General features: G+C 38.4%; 1 protein-coding gene across 4 annotated transcripts in view; it reads left to right on the top strand.

The window, feature by feature from the left end:
- Lmbr1 (limb development membrane protein 1) overlaps nucleotides 1-15,559 on the top strand; it is a 140,455-nt gene that overhangs the window by 43,997 nt on the left and 80,899 nt on the right. The window lies entirely within an intron of this gene.

Genomic DNA, 15,559 nt, shown 5'->3' with positions numbered 1-15,559 from the left:
ACTTCACCCAGATTTTCCAGTTTTATTGAGTACAGGCTTTTGTAGTAGGATCTGATGATTTTTTGAATTTCCTCAGTTTCTGTTGTTGTGTCTCCCTTTTCAGTTCTGATTTTATTAATTTGGATACTGTCTCTGTGTCCTCTTGTTAGTCTGGCTAAAGTTTTGTCTACCTTGTTGATTTTCTCAAAGAACCAGCTCCTGGTTTTGTTGATACTTTGTATAGTTCTTTTTGTTTCTACTTGGTTGATTTCAGCCCTGAGTTTGATTATTTCCTGCTGACTACTCCTCTTGGGTGCATTTGCTTCTTTTTGTTCTAGAGCTGTCAGGTGTGCTGTCAAGTTGTTAGTGTATGCTCTCCCCAGTTTCTTTTTGTAGGCACTTGGAGCTATGAGTTTTCCTCTTAGCACTGCTTTCATTATGTCCCATAAGTTTTGGTATGAAGAGCCTTCATTTTCATTAACTTCTAAAAAGTCTTTAATTTCTTTATTTCTTTCTTGACCAAGTTATCATTGAGTAGAGGGTTATTCAGTTTCCAGGTGTATGTGGGCTTTCCATTGTTTTTGTTATTATTTAAGACTAACCTTAGTCTGTGGTAATCTGTTAGGATGCCAGGGATCATTTCAATCTTTTTCTATCTGTTGAGGCCTGTTTTTGCGACCAATTATATGGTCTATTTTAGAGAAGGTACCATGAGGTGCTGAGAAAAAGGTATATTCTTTTGTTTTAGGATGAAATGTTCTATAGATACCTGTTAATCCATTTGGTTCATAACTTCTGTTAATTTTACTGTGTCTCTGATTAGTTTCTGTTTCCATTTCTGTTCATTGCTGAACAGAGTGGGGAGTTGAAGTCTCCCACTATTATTGTGTGAGGTGCAATGTGTGCTTTGAGCCTTAGTAAAGTTTCTTTTATGAATGTGGGTGCCCATGCCTTTGGAGCGTAGATGTTCAAAATTGAGAGTTCGTCTTGGTAGATTTTTCCTTTGATGAGTATGAAGTGTCCTTCCTTATCTTTTTTGATAACTTTTGGCTGAAAGTCGATTTCATTCGAAATTACAAAGTCTACTCCAGATTGTTTTTTTGAGACCATTTGGTTGGAAAAATTGTTTTCCAGCCTTTTACTCTGAGCTAGTGCCTGTCTTTGTCACTGAGGTGCCTCTCCTGTATTCAGCAAAATACTGTGTCCTGTTTACGTATCCAGTCTGTTAGTGTAAGTCTTTTTATTGGGGAATTGAGTCTATTGATGTTTAGAGATATTAAGGAGAAATGATTGTTGTTTCCTTTTTTTTGTTGTTGTTATTAGAGGTGGAATTATGTTTGTTTAGCTATCTTCTTTTGGGTTTGTTGGAAAATTACTTTCTTGCTTTTTCTAGGTTGTAGTTTCCCTTCTTTGTTTTTCATCTATTATCCTTTGTAGTGCTGGATTTGTGAGAAGATATTGTATAAATTTGTTTTTTTTTTTAATGGAATATTTTGTTTTCCCCATCTATAATCTGGGCTTACATTTGTGTTCTCTTAGGTTCAGTATGGTATCAGTCCAGGATCTTCTGGCTTTTATAGTCTCTGTTGAGAAGTCTGGTGTAATTCTTTTAGGTCTGCCTTTTTATGTTACTTGACCTTTTTCCCTTACTGCTTTTAGTATTTTTTCTTTGTTTTGTGCATTTGATGTTTTGATTATTATGTGATGGGAGAAATTTCTTTTCTGGTCTAGTTTATTTGTAGTTCCATAGGACTCTTCTATGTTCATGGGCATCTCTTTTTCCAGGTTAGGGGAGTTTTTTTCTATCATTTTGTTGAAGATGTTTACTGGCCCTTTAAGTTGAGAAGCTTCTCTCCCATCTATACCTGTTATCCTTAGGTTTGGTCTTCTCATTGTGTCCTGGATTTCCTGGATGTTTTGAGTTAGGAGGTTTTTGTATTTTGCATATTCTTTGACAGTTGTGTCAGTGTTTTCCATGCACCTGAGATTCTCTCTTCTATCTCTTGTATTCTCTTGGTGATGCTTGTGTCTATGACTCCAGATCTCTTTTCTAGGGTTTCTGTCTCCTGGATAGTGGCCCTTTGAGATTTCTTTATTGTTTCTACTTCCATTTTTAGATCCTGGATGGTTTTGTTTAATTCCTTCACTTGTTTGGTTGTGCTTTCTTGCAATTTTTTAAGGGATTTTTGTGTTTCCTCTTTAAGGGCTTCTACCTGTTTACTTGTATTTTTCTGCCTTTCTTTAAGGGAATTGTTTATGATCTTCTTAAAGTCCTCTATCATACCACGAGAAGTGATTTTAAATCTGAATCCTGCTTTTCCTATGTGATGGGGTGTCCAGGACTTTCTGTGGTGGGAGAACTGGGTTCCATGATGCTGGGTAACCTTGGTTTCTGTTGCTTATGTTCTTGTGCTTGCCTTTCACCATTTGGTTATCTCTAGTGCTACCTGCAGTCACTGTCCTGACTGGAGCCTGTTTTTCCAGTTATCTTGCTTGTGTCAGAACTCATCGGAGTCCAGCTGTCTCTGTGATTTTTGTGATCCTGAGATCCTGGGTGGAAGAGCTCCTGGAGCTCAGGCTGCCTCTGGGATCCTGACATCCTGCTATCCTGAGTGCAGTGGTTCCTCAGCTGCTCTGAGTGCAGTGCTTCCTCTAGTATGCCTCAGGATTTGGTGTTTTCATGAGATCATGCCTGCTGTCTGCCCAAACCAAAAGGACCAAGCGAGGGGCTTAAGGGGAGTGGTATTCTGGAGAGTTGGGGTTTGGGTGTGTGATGGGTCCTGAGTACCTCAGGCTCTCAGTTGCAGCTCTAGGATGTATGGTTGTGTGGGAGGGTTCTTACCTGCTCCTTTGAGTGCAGTGGTTCCTCTAGGATGTTTGAGGATATGGTGTTTTCATGGGAGCAAACCAGCTTAGGTGTCTTCCCCAGCCAAAAGGACTAAGTGAAGTCACATATGTTTGAAAATTTGGGTGTTGTTTCTCTTCCTTCTTGGTAAGGGCAGAATTGTAACCCCTTTAATAGGAGATAGCTCAGTGATAGAGCTGAAGTCTTTTTCTGGTCATGACAGCTAAATAGTCTATCCTATGGCAGATGGAAAGCTTCTCACTCAGATAACTGCTGTAAAGACTCTTCAGCTCCTTTAAATTACAAATACAGTGAATTCCTTATATTTGGTCAAGACAATATAGTGCACTGGGCACATAGAATATATCTAATTGTTGGGTTATTAAAATTGAATTTATAAGGTTTTTTGGTATGTGTGGTGTATGTGTGTGTGCGTGTGTGTGTGCATATGTGTGCTCGCACACACATGCATACATGTGGATGTCAGAGGTCAACCTCACGTGGTATTATTCAAGAACCATCCACTTTGCCTTTTAAACAGAATCTTTAATTGGCTTGACTCTCACCAGTTAAGACACGCTGGCTACTGGCCTGTAAGTCATCTCTGCCTCCCCAGCTCTGGGATTAAAACAGTTCACCCCACCTGGATTTTTTAAATTAAATATTTTATTTATTTACAATTCAGATGTTATCCCTCCCCTCCCCCCCCATAAACTTCCTATCCCATCTTTCCTCCTCCTTTTTACTTGTATACCATTTTAATTTTATGCAGGTATTAAGGTCATTTCTAGGTTGAGGCCCTCCTGGATTTTTATGTTGGTGCTGGGGTTCTGAGGGCTGATCTCAGCTCCTCATGCTTGCAAAACAAGCAGATTACCAAAGAAGCTCTCTCCCCAGCTCCTTGAAATTGATGTAAATTTTTTCCTGCAGTTTGAAGGTGTTTTAAGGGGGCTGTATGTATGTATGTATGCATGCATGTGTATATGTACACAAATGAAAAGATAACTGTAGTATTGGGAAAAAAAAAACTGTAGTATTGGTCTGTCCTGTTCAATTGGCTTAATGATCATGGGCTTAGTTAAGCACTTGTGCCAATGGACAGACTTAGTGGGCTAATATATCCAATATGGCCTGAATAAAATGTTACAAACTGATGTGTTTGTTTGGTAGCTAAAATAATTATATTTACTGATGCTCTTCTCACACAGAATAGTAATTTTGAGATGTTATAGAGTAGTAGAGAGAGATAAAGAGACCTGGAGTCAAGTTCCAGGTGTGGAATTGTGAATCTGGGATTTGTGTGTGAGGGGAATTTATCAAAACTCTTTAAACAAAAAATAATTCGTTTTGGGGTGAGGTAATTTTCTCCTATAAATTTCTGTTTTTATGTTATTTTGGAGTTATTGTAAATATTTTACTTTTAGTTTCTTAACAAGTGGTTCATCTATTTTGTGTAAGGATTCTAGTGAGACAGTGATCTTTGTTGAGTTTTTTAAAAGCAGGAGTAGTGGTCTTTTCAGTTTAAAACATTTCTTTGTCTTGAAAAGATAGAAAACATGAATGTTTTGTAAATGATCTTCTTTCCCAGGAATGAATACCAGTAGCAGGCATTGGACATTCATAGAACCCTGGCCCAAGCGGGGCTTGGCAGCCATTCTTTGTTATGTCTGAGATCTTGCCTACACAATTTAGACAAGTTATCCCAATAATTCTAACCTTGATATTTTAACGACCTGTGGCTACTTAAAGTGATGCTGGTTCTGAATCATCCTGTTTGTCTTCCATCTTGATTTGTTCTTCCTCTCTCCCCTTGGTCTCTCCCTCCCAAGGTGTCTGTCTCTCCCTCTCCCTCTTCTTCTCCTTCTCCCTCCTTCCTCCCCCTCCCCCTCTCCCTCTCCCTCTCCCTCTCTCTCTCTCCAACTCCTAGCTCCACCTTCCTTTTCCCTGTCCAATCACAGGCCTCCTGCTGCAAATAGATTGGACTGGGAAATTCCTGCCACAGTTCACTCTTTCTGTTAGAATAAAAAAAAAAATAAAGAAAAACTTTCCCTCAAAATATAAATTGAGCACAGCCATCACCATTTTGTAATTTGTAAGGTATAAGATAGATTTAACACTCAGCCCAACATTTTTGTCAATAAAATAGAACCGCTGTCCTCTATCCTAACTTAAAATAGTATAGTTCTGCACCTGACTTATGCCATCTGAAAACTGTTCTCTCAAATCTGTTCTCTCAAAGTAAATAGCCATGGATTGGGAAAGAGAACCTGCAGATCTCATAGCTGTTAAAGAATTTGTTTCAGGCATGTGAAGAACTTTCCTTTTCTGGTGGGAATGGAAAATACAACCAATTAGGAAAATATTGTCAGTTTTCTAAAATATCAAACACATAGCTCCCATCCTTTGCCGTCTTCTGCTGCACACTTACTCAGAACGAAAGCCTGTGTCCATTGCAAAGTCTGGACACGCGTGGTTAATGACAGCTCCATATGTAATAGCTTCAAGGTAGGAGCAACTCAGATGCTGACAGGTGAGACAATTCAATAAAGGTTCGTTATGGTCCGTGATACAGACACAGACACAGTGACAGAAACCAGACACCCTCTTCTTAAAAAAAAAAAACACACATAGAAATTGTAGAAAACTCTGTCTTTTGGAAGTAAAGAATTAGTGGTTGGCTGGGGTAGGTAAAGACATAAAGACAGCGGGAAGCACAGGTTCTATAGGGGTTTGTGGAAATGTCTGGGGAAAAGGTGTGCTCACTGTCTGTGGGTACAGAGCAGATACTCGTCAAACTGTACACTTGTGTATTAGTCAGATTTATGTTGCTGTAAAAACATCTGAGGTTGGGACTTTGGAAGGAAGTGTTTGCCTTACAGTTCTGACCATTCAGGAGCAGGGGTCTCCTCTTGAATGCCCTGTCCTAATGAGAGGTAGCTAGTTATGTGCTGAATGTACTACAATCATGGAGTGGCCTCTTTTTTACACCGACTTTCTGGGTTGGTTTGTTTTTGTTTTTGGTTTTTTGTATTTTAGACAAGGTTTCTCTGTGTAGCCCTGGCTGTCCTGGAACTCATTCTCTAGACCAGGCTGGCCTGGAACTCAGAGATCCACCTGCCTCTGCCTCCTGAGTGCTGGGATTAAAGGAGTGAGTCACCACCATCTGGCCACAATGACTTTCTGTAAGAATGAGGATGTATTTCCATGAGAAAAGTATTAATTCTTCACATCACTCTTTAGAAACTAACCATCTTTCATGAGACCATGCCCCTAAAAGATTCCACCCCTTCTGCATTGCTACACTGGACACCAGGCTTCTCAGACTGGGCATGTAGGGAGACACATTGAAACTGTACCTGAACCAGAGCGCTGTGTGTAATTTACTGCACAGTGGAGCTATTGAGGCGAATGTTTTAATTTTTTGTACATATCACAATTTCTTTATTTTTAATTGACAATTAAAATTTATTCTAAGGCTGGAATTGGGAACCCAAATGATGAAGAGCAATTGATGCATTACAGAGCGTGGATTTTAAAACTGCAGAGATGTAGAATCACTACTGGAAGTTTAGGGAATCGAATTTATTTTGCCCAAAGGTATCTCAACAAACTAGGAAGTGAAGCATGGTTGTTTTCTGGCTTTAGATCCGACATTTCTTTTGGGTTTTCTTTTTTTTTTTTTTTTTTTTTTTTTTTTCCTACAAGACGTGGGAAACGGGACACGACGACGGCGGGACTCGAACCCGAGCACCAAGAGACGGGGCGCCCTCTGCGGGCGGGAGCCTTAAGGGCCGAGCCACCGGCGGTTCGCTTGGGTTTTCTTTTGTTTTGGTTTTTTGGTTTTTTTTTTTTAATGAAGTATTTTACTAATCTTAAAATTTAAACATTAAAAAATTGTGTTTTGTCTGTATGTTTGTCTCTGCACCATGTGTGTGCCTGGTGTCCACAGAAACCAGAGTTGGGGGGTGTCTTAGATTTTCTGGAACTGAAGTTATAGATGGTTGTTAGCTACCGTGTGGGTGATGGGAATTGAACCTGGGTTCTCTGCAAGAGAAGTGTTCTTAATTGCTGGGCCATCTTTCCAGCCCTGACCTGGCACTTTTGAACCTGAGGTTGACTGTAGAACAAAGGTCCCTTGTCAGAAGGATTGGATGTTGCCCCCATAGTGCTTTAGTAGGTTCTTAACAGATATAGTTTCTTTTTTAAAAAATGATTTTCTGAAAGGGGTGTGTGCTATCTAATTGGATAAAAACTGTTTCCTCTAACTTGAGTATGATCCTTGACACAGTGATATCTTCTTATAACTGGCTATTTAAAATTGCTGTTTTCCACCATACCTAAAACCAAGCACATCATCTTAGCACTCAATGATAGGTCTCTAGGATGTAATGATACACATAATAGGAATTACTGTCTTATTCATATATCTGAAAACCTAAAAGAAAATAATGTTGAACAGTTGAAATAGGGAGCAGAGACCACACACAAATGTTTGTACTGGACATGACACACTGCTTTGATCCAGGCCCATTTATTCTTTCTTTAGATATAGCTCCTAAAAAGTTGTGTCTTGGGCCCCTCACTCAGAGCAGGTCAGGCAGAGAGACTGGATGGACACTTCGAGATTGCTAGTAAAGAAAACCAGGAGCTGATATACCTGGGTCAAGGAGGGGAAAAGAAACAGGAAAGGAAAAGGCAGAAAGTGGTGAACCTAGCATGCTAGCATCTAACAGTCCTGCAAATTAGTTGCCTCTGGGGAAGTGATGGTTAATACAAGCAGAAAAGCATAAAGTACTTGTTCTGTGGTGATGCTGGTCCAGTTGTCATCCATTCCTTCTTTCATTTAGTACTAATGATGTCCATACACACAACAATAAGTCTCATTTCATAGGTGAGGAACCTGGAACCTAGCAAGGTTGCCACAGCCTAGTTTGAGACTTAGGTATGTACATTTACTTGCCCCTCATTCTACATGCCCTGCCTGTTAATTGTAATTATAGCTTGTCAATAAAGAAAAGAATAAAGCTTTTTTTCTTTTTTTGAAGAGAAAATTTCCTAAGTTATCCTGGTCAAACTTGTATACTTTAGTTGTTTTCCTGGTTGTCCTCCCTGGTATATGGTGTTAGAAGTGTGTTTGGCCTTAACTTTTTATTTAAAGAGTCAGAACACTATTTTAAAGCAATTTTTTACTTTACATAATAGGAATTATTGTCCTACTTCATATATCTAGGAAACCTTAAAGAAAATAATGTTGAACATTATTTTAATTTAATTTTAAGCTTTAAAAGCTTAAATTAGTTTACCACTAACAGATGTTAAGACAGGAGCTGATGATGTAGCACAGTTGGTAGAGCACTTGCATAATATGCATGAGAGAGACCCTAGGTTCCAGCCCAGCACCAGATAAATCAGGTGTGCTGATGTACATCTTTAACTGCAGAACTCAGGAGGATCAAGATTTCAAGGTCTGGCTTCAAGGTCAGGCTCATCAGTTAAAAGCACTGACTGCTCTTCCAGAGGTCCTAAGTTCAGTTCCCAGCAACCACTATGGTGGCTCACAACTATCTGTAATGGCCATTCGATGCCACCTTCTGCTATGTCTGAAGACAGCGACAGTATACCCATATACATGAAATAAATACATCTTTAAAAAAAAAAAAAAGATTTCAAGGTCATCTTTGGCTACATAGAGAATTCAAGACCAGTCTGGGATACATGTGATGTAGATTCAAAAAGGAAGAGAAAAAGATATTAAGATATTGATTTTAACATATTTTTTCTTAAAAAGATTAAATGTGCATTATGTGTGCATCAAATCTCTAGAAACTATGAACTGATGTTATTATCTTACCTATTAAATTAACTTTGACTTTGTTTTAAAGATTACAACCATCATTTAGAAGCTGAATTTTGAATTTTAGTGTTTGTTTTTCTATTTTAAAAAACAGAGTCTTGGGAGGCAGAGGCAGGCGGATTTCTGAGTTCGAGGCCAGCCTGGTCTACCGAGTGAGTTCCAGGACAGCCAAGGCTATACAGAGAAACCCTGTCTCGAAAAACCAAAAAAAAAAAAAAAAAAAAAAAAAAAAAAACCAAAAAAACAAAAAACAGAGTCAAACTCTCTGCCTCTGACTTACCTGACAGTGTATCCTTATTTTTGTTGCCATCTATTGTGTCATAGCTTGGCCAAAAGGGATATGTCTCTGTGAGCTTGCCTTCCTGGGTCACAGTTTCTTTCCCACTTTGAATTCTTTGTTAGAACTCCTGTGACATGGTTGTTAGGATTTTAGGTAGTCTGCCCTGATACTCACATGCGCTGCAGCTTGGCAAGTGACAGTGCTGCCTGCTCAAGTACTCCTGTGTCTAAAAATGAGTTCATAGAATGTCTCTGTAAGGCACTTCGAGCAATGCTCGGCTCATGGAATTCAGGAAGTACTAGTTTCCTCTAGACTACATATTATGAGGTTTAAACGGGTGTGTATATGAAACACTTAGCTTGGTCCTGGTATTTACTAACTGACAAGTAGATGCTAGTGGCTCTAATTAAAATATTTCAGTGATGCTATGTCTAAAGAGCTGTGTCTTTGGATCTCTGCATATAAGATATCTTTAGTTAATTTACTTGGGAGGGTGAGGGAAAGTAATCAGTTTCCATATTGGCTTTCTCCAATGGATAAAATTACAGATAAAAATATTTAAACTAAGTATACAATTCTTTTCTTTTTTATTGGATATTTTATTTATTTACAATACAGGTGTCATCCCCTTTCCCCATTTCCCCTCTCTAGAACCCCCTATCCCATCCCCCTCCTCCTTTTCGATTTTATACCATTTTAATTACATGCATGTATTAAGGTCAGTTCCAGGTTGAGGGTCTAGCAATACAATAGGTGCAAATATTCAAGGAACAAGCAAGACAATAAACACAAATAGTCAAAGAAAAAGCAAGGCTTTAAACCCAATTACATAAACACTCCCGTGATCACTGTTTCTAAGGGCTTACCAGGATGACCAAAGTATCTGAGCCTACTTCCCTGTCCTAGCCCAACGTCATTTTCATGTCTGAAGCCTACTTCCTTGTTCTAGCCTAATATTTAGATTCCTACCTGAGATTACTTCTTTGTTCTAGCCTAATATTTAGATTCCTACCTGAAATTACTTCTTTGTTCTAGCCTAATGTCAGATTCCTACCTGAAGCCTACTTCCTTGTCCTTGGTTAATGTCATATTCCTGCCAAGTAGCCCATTTCCTTGTCCTTGGCCTATGTCAGATTCTGGCCAAGCAGCCCCAAAGGCTCTCGCCTCTTCCCCATTTTTTATTTCATTAACAAGACTGAGCCTGTCTTAGGTCTTTCTGACAAGAATGCCTTCCTTACCCATCATGGAATACACGTTATCAAAAGCAATGTACTTCTATCTTAGGTTGGTAAGGCTCTGTACAGAATTTTACCAGTCCTTGGCTTGCCAGCCTGGTAATAACTCTGTCTGGGGGTCCATTTTCAGGTTCAAGCAATGTACTTTGACTGCCAACATGTTGATGTTGTTAAAGAAAAGCTTTAACACAATGGGCAGGAATAAAAGTATTCCCAGGACAAAAAGGGCTAGCATGATGAAGCTATATATGCCATTTTTGAAGCTTGACTAAAATAGAAATACTGACCTTAGGCGATGGGTAATTTTATCTGCAGTATTTGAAGCATCAAAGCTCAGCAGAGCAGCATTCTTGAAATTCATAAGCTCCCTATATATCGTTAAAACGTCCCAAGAGGTTTTAGAATTATGCCAAAATACACTACAAGTGTCATTAAACTTCTTCTTAATCATAATGACTACCACTGTGAATTGTAGAACTAACAGAAATCCAATGGTATTTGGCATGACACTCAAGATGGCTCCTTACCCTTAAATTCTGAACCTCCTTCCAGTAATTTGAATAGGATAAGAGCATTAATCCAATCTTCCAAATGCCTATCTAAATCCTTTTGTGTATTCAACACATTAGTAACATTTTTTTGCTAAATGATTAACAAAAGTAGCTGTCTTAACTTCTTGTGTCACAGCAATTGCAGAAGCAGAGGTGCTAGCAATTAATGTAATTAAAGCTGTTATACCAGCAATAATCAAGCCCACTACCCTCTTGCTTCTGCTTAAAGCCTGACTCATTTCTTCCAGTACTTGCAAGCTATTTTTAGAATACCAAGGTTCTGTGATACTCAGGGCACTAAAACAAAAGCTGGTTGATAGACCTCCATAACTGATATGCCAGATTTCAAAACACAAACATAATTAGAAGGTATACAATCAGTGCAACTTAGATTAAATACTGTAGAAGAAGCGAAAGTATTTTTAACTTGACAATTAAAAGAGCCTTAACATATGTGCTAACACCTGTTTGAAATCCAGATCCTGCCTCAACTTTATCTCTTGCTAATATAACATCATAGATAACTGCAGCTAACTTCTAAATATGTCTCTGAAAATGTCCAGGACCAGACTTCCAAATGAAGAGTCTTATTTCTAATATTGGATTGATTTCTAGACTAGTTCATGATTGAGTCCAAATAACTGGTCACATTTAATAACAATACAAGAGACATTATAACTTCTCCTTTTCATTCTCTCTTCCACAAGATCTAAGAACTTGAGGCAAGGCAGCTTGTCCCATCAGGGGTATAGGTAAGCAATTGTGGGTCGGGAACTTATGTCCAATTCAGCTTCCCAGTCACCATTGTCAGGGGACTCAGCAAGCTCACAGGTCAGCATCATTCTTTGTCCTGGCATCAGCGTGTCTCACCCAGTGCTCTGGCATCCACCATGCTCCTACATCATCCTGTGGAAAAACACAAACATGCCCTCTTCCCCATATTTAATACCTGATCAGGATCATGCCTTATGCTAGTAAGTGGATCCTTCCTATTCACCTAGGCATAAGTACGCCTAGTTGTAGGATGCCATTGACACTCGGCAGAAAGTTCCTTGTCATCCAAATCTTTTTTAAAAAAATTAAAATAAAAAATAAAAAGAACATGATTTAAATAAATTTGTGGTGTACAGGTGTATATCTCCCCTCTTTTTTATTTTATGAAGATATTGTTTTAAAGTTCCATGGGCCTGTTCCACAGTCTCTGTCCTTGACATTTATAAAAAAATTCCCTTAATATGGGTAATGTTAAATTGCTGCTAAAAAGTCTCAAATGTTCAACTGCCATAGCCAGTTCCATTATCTGTTTTTTGATTGTTTGTTTGCTTTTCTTTTTTTTTTTTAAATTATTGGGTACTTTATCTATATTTCATATGTTATCCCCTTTCCCCAATTCCCCACGCCCATAAACTCCTTAACCCATCCTCCCTCCTCTTATTTCTATAAGGGTGTGCCCCCACCCATCCATCCACTTCCACCTCCCCTCCCTGAAATTCCCCCTCATGGGGGCATCCAGCCTTCAATGGACCAAGGCCCTCTTCTCCCACTGATGCCTGACAAGTCCATCCTCCCCTATATATACAGCTGGAGCCATGAGTCCCTCCCTATGTGCTCCCAGGCTAGCTGTTTAGACCCAGGGAGCTCTGGTTGGTTGATAATGTTGCTCTGCTCTCTGATGGGGCTACAAACCCCTTCAATTCCTTCAGTCTTATCTCTAATTCCTCCCCTGGGAACCCTGTGGTGAGTTTGATGGTTAGCTGTGTGCATCTGCCTCTGTATATGTCAGGCTCTGGTAGTGCCTCTCAGGAGACAGCTATATCAGGCTCCTGTCAGCATGAACTTCCAGACATACACAACAGTGTTGCATATGGTGATTGCATCTGGGAGGGAACTCCAGTTGGGGCAGTCTCTGGATGGTCTCTCCTCTAGTTTCTAACCCATACATTGTCTCATATTTGCTCCTGTGAGTATTTTGTTATTTTGTGAGATGATCAGGTGGTTTTTTTTCCCTTGAGTTTGTTTATATAGTGGATTATGTTGATGGATTTCTGTATATTAAACCATCCCTGCATTCCTGGGATAAAGTCTACTTGATGATCATCAATGATTGTTTTGATGTGTTCTTGTATTTGGTTTGGGAGAATTTCATTGAGTATTTTTGCATCGATATTCATAAGGGAGATTGATCAGACGTTTTCTTTCATTGTTGGGTATTTGTGTTGTTTAGGTATGAGCATAATTGTGGTTTCATAGAATGAGTTGGGTAGTGTTCCTTCTGTTTCTATTTTGTGGAATAGTTTGAAGAGAATTGGTATTAGGTATTTTTGGAAGGTCTGATAGAATTCTACACCCAAACCATCTTGTCCTGGGCTTTTTTTGGTGGGGAGACTTATTGACTGCTGCTATTTCTTTAGTGATTAAAGGACTATTTAGATGCTTTATCTTATCCTGATTTAACTTTGGTACCTGGTATCTGTCTAGAAATTTGTCCATTTCGTCCAGATTTTCCAGTTTTGTTAAGTATAAGCTTTTGTAGTAGAATCTGATGATTTTTTGAATTTCCTCAGTTTCTGTTATGTCTCCCTTTTCAGTTCTGATTTTATTAATTTGAAATACTGTCCCTTTGCTTTCTTGTTAGTCTGTCTAAGGGTTTGTCTACCTTGTTGTTTTTCTCAAAGAACCAGCTCCTGGTTTTGTTGATACTTTGTATAGTTCTTTTTGTTTCTACTTGGTTGATTTCAGCCCTGAGTTTATTTCCTGCTGTCTACTCCTCTTGGGAATATTTACTTCTTTTTGTTCTAGAGCTTTCAGGTATGCTATCAAGTTGTTAGTGTATGCTCTCTCCGGTTTCTTTTTGTAGGCACTAGAACTATGAGTTTCCCTCTTAGCACTGCTTTCATTGTGTGCCATAAGTTTTGGTATGAAGAACCTTCATTTTCATTAACTTCTAAAAAGTCTTTAATTTCGTTTTTTATTTCTTCCTTGACCAAGTCATCATTGAGTAGAGGGTTGTTCAGTTTCCAGGTGTATGTGGGCTTTCCATTGATTTTATCATTATTGAAGACATCTTTAGCCCATGGTGATCTGATAGGATGCATGGGATTATTTCAATCTTCTTGTATCTTTTGAGTACTGTTTTGTGACCAATCGTATGGTCAATTTTGGAGAGAGTACCATGAGGTGCTGAGAAGAAGGTATATTCTTTTGTTTTTGGATGAAATGTTCTATAAATATCTGCTAAATCTATTTGGTTTATAACAGTTTCATCTTGCTAGGTTTTTCCTTTGATGAGTATGAAGTGTCCATTCTTATCTTTCTTGATAACTTCTGGTTGAAAGTCGATTTTATTGGGTATTAAAATGGCTGGATATTAGAATGGCTACTCCACCTTGTTTCTTGGGACCATTTGCTTGGAAAATTGTTTTCCAGCCTTTTATTCTGAGGTAGTGTCTATCTTTGTCATTGAGGTGCGTTTCTTATATGCAGCAAAATGTTGGGTCCTGCTTATGTACTTAGTCTGTTAGTCTATGTCTTTTCATTGGGGAATTGAGTCCATTGATGTTAAGAGATATTAAGGAAAAATGATTGTTGTTTCCTGTTATTTTTTTGTTATTAGAGGTGGTGTTATGTTTGTGTGCCTGTCTTAGGTTTGTTGGAATATTACTTTCTTGCTTTTTCTCGGGTATAATTTTCCTCCTTGTGTTTGTGGTTTCCCTTTATTATCCTTTGTTTGACTGTATTTCTGGAAATATATTGTATAAATTTGGTTTTGTCATGGAATCTGTTGGTTTCTCCATCTATGGTAATTGAGAGTTTTCCTTGGTATACTAGCCTGGGCTGGCATTTGTGTTCTCTAGGGGTCTGTATGATATCAGTCCAGGATCTCCTGGCTTTTTTAGTCTCTGGTGATAAGTCTGGTGTAATTCTGATAAGTCTGCCTTTATACATTACTTGACCTTTTTCCTTACTGCTTTTAATATTTTTTCTTTGTTTTTTTGTATTTGGTGTTTTGATTATTATGTGATGGAGTGAATTTTTTTTTTTCTGATCTAGTTTATTTGGAGTTCTGTAGGCTTCTTGTATGTTCATAGGCATCTCTTTCTTTCTTTAGGTTAGGGAAGTTTTCTTGTACAATTTTGTTCAAGATATTTACCATCCCTTTAAGTTGGATATTTTCGATTTCTTTTATACCTGTTATCTTTAGGTTTGGTCTTCTCATTGAGTCCTGGATTTCCTGGATGTTTTAGGTTAGGAGTTTTTTGCATTTTGCATTTTCTTTGACAGTTGTGTCAATGTTTTCTATGGTATCTTCTGCACCATTCTCTTCTGCATCATTCTCTCTTCTATCTCTTTTATTCTGTTTGTGATGCTTGCACCTGTGACTCCTGATTTCTTTCCTATATTTTCTATCTCCGGGGTAGTTTCCCTTTGGGATTTCTTTATTGTTTCTACTTTTGTTTTTTATGTCCTGAATTGTTTTATTCAATTCCTTCACCTGTTTGGTTGTGTTTTCTTCTAATTTTAAAGAGATTTTTGTGTTTCCTCTTTAAGGGCTTCTACCTGTTCATCTGTCTTCTTCTGTATTTCTTTGAGAGAGTTATTTATGTCCTTCTTAAAGTCTTCTATCATCATTATGAGAAGTGGTTTTAAATCTAAATCTTGCTTTTCTGGTGTCATCGGGTATTCAGTATTTGCTATGGTGGGCGAAGTAGGTTCTGATGATGCCAAGTAACCTTGGTTTCTGTTGCTTATGTTCTTGTGCTTGTCTTTCAGCATCTAGTTATTTCTAGTGCTACCTTCACTCACTATTTGTGACTC

Source organism: Arvicanthis niloticus, chromosome 15, assembly GCF_011762505.2.
Source record: "Arvicanthis niloticus isolate mArvNil1 chromosome 15, mArvNil1.pat.X, whole genome shotgun sequence".
Lineage (NCBI taxonomy): Eukaryota > Metazoa > Chordata > Mammalia > Rodentia > Muridae > Arvicanthis > Arvicanthis niloticus.
This window is presented reverse-complemented; position numbering and strand designations above follow the sequence as displayed.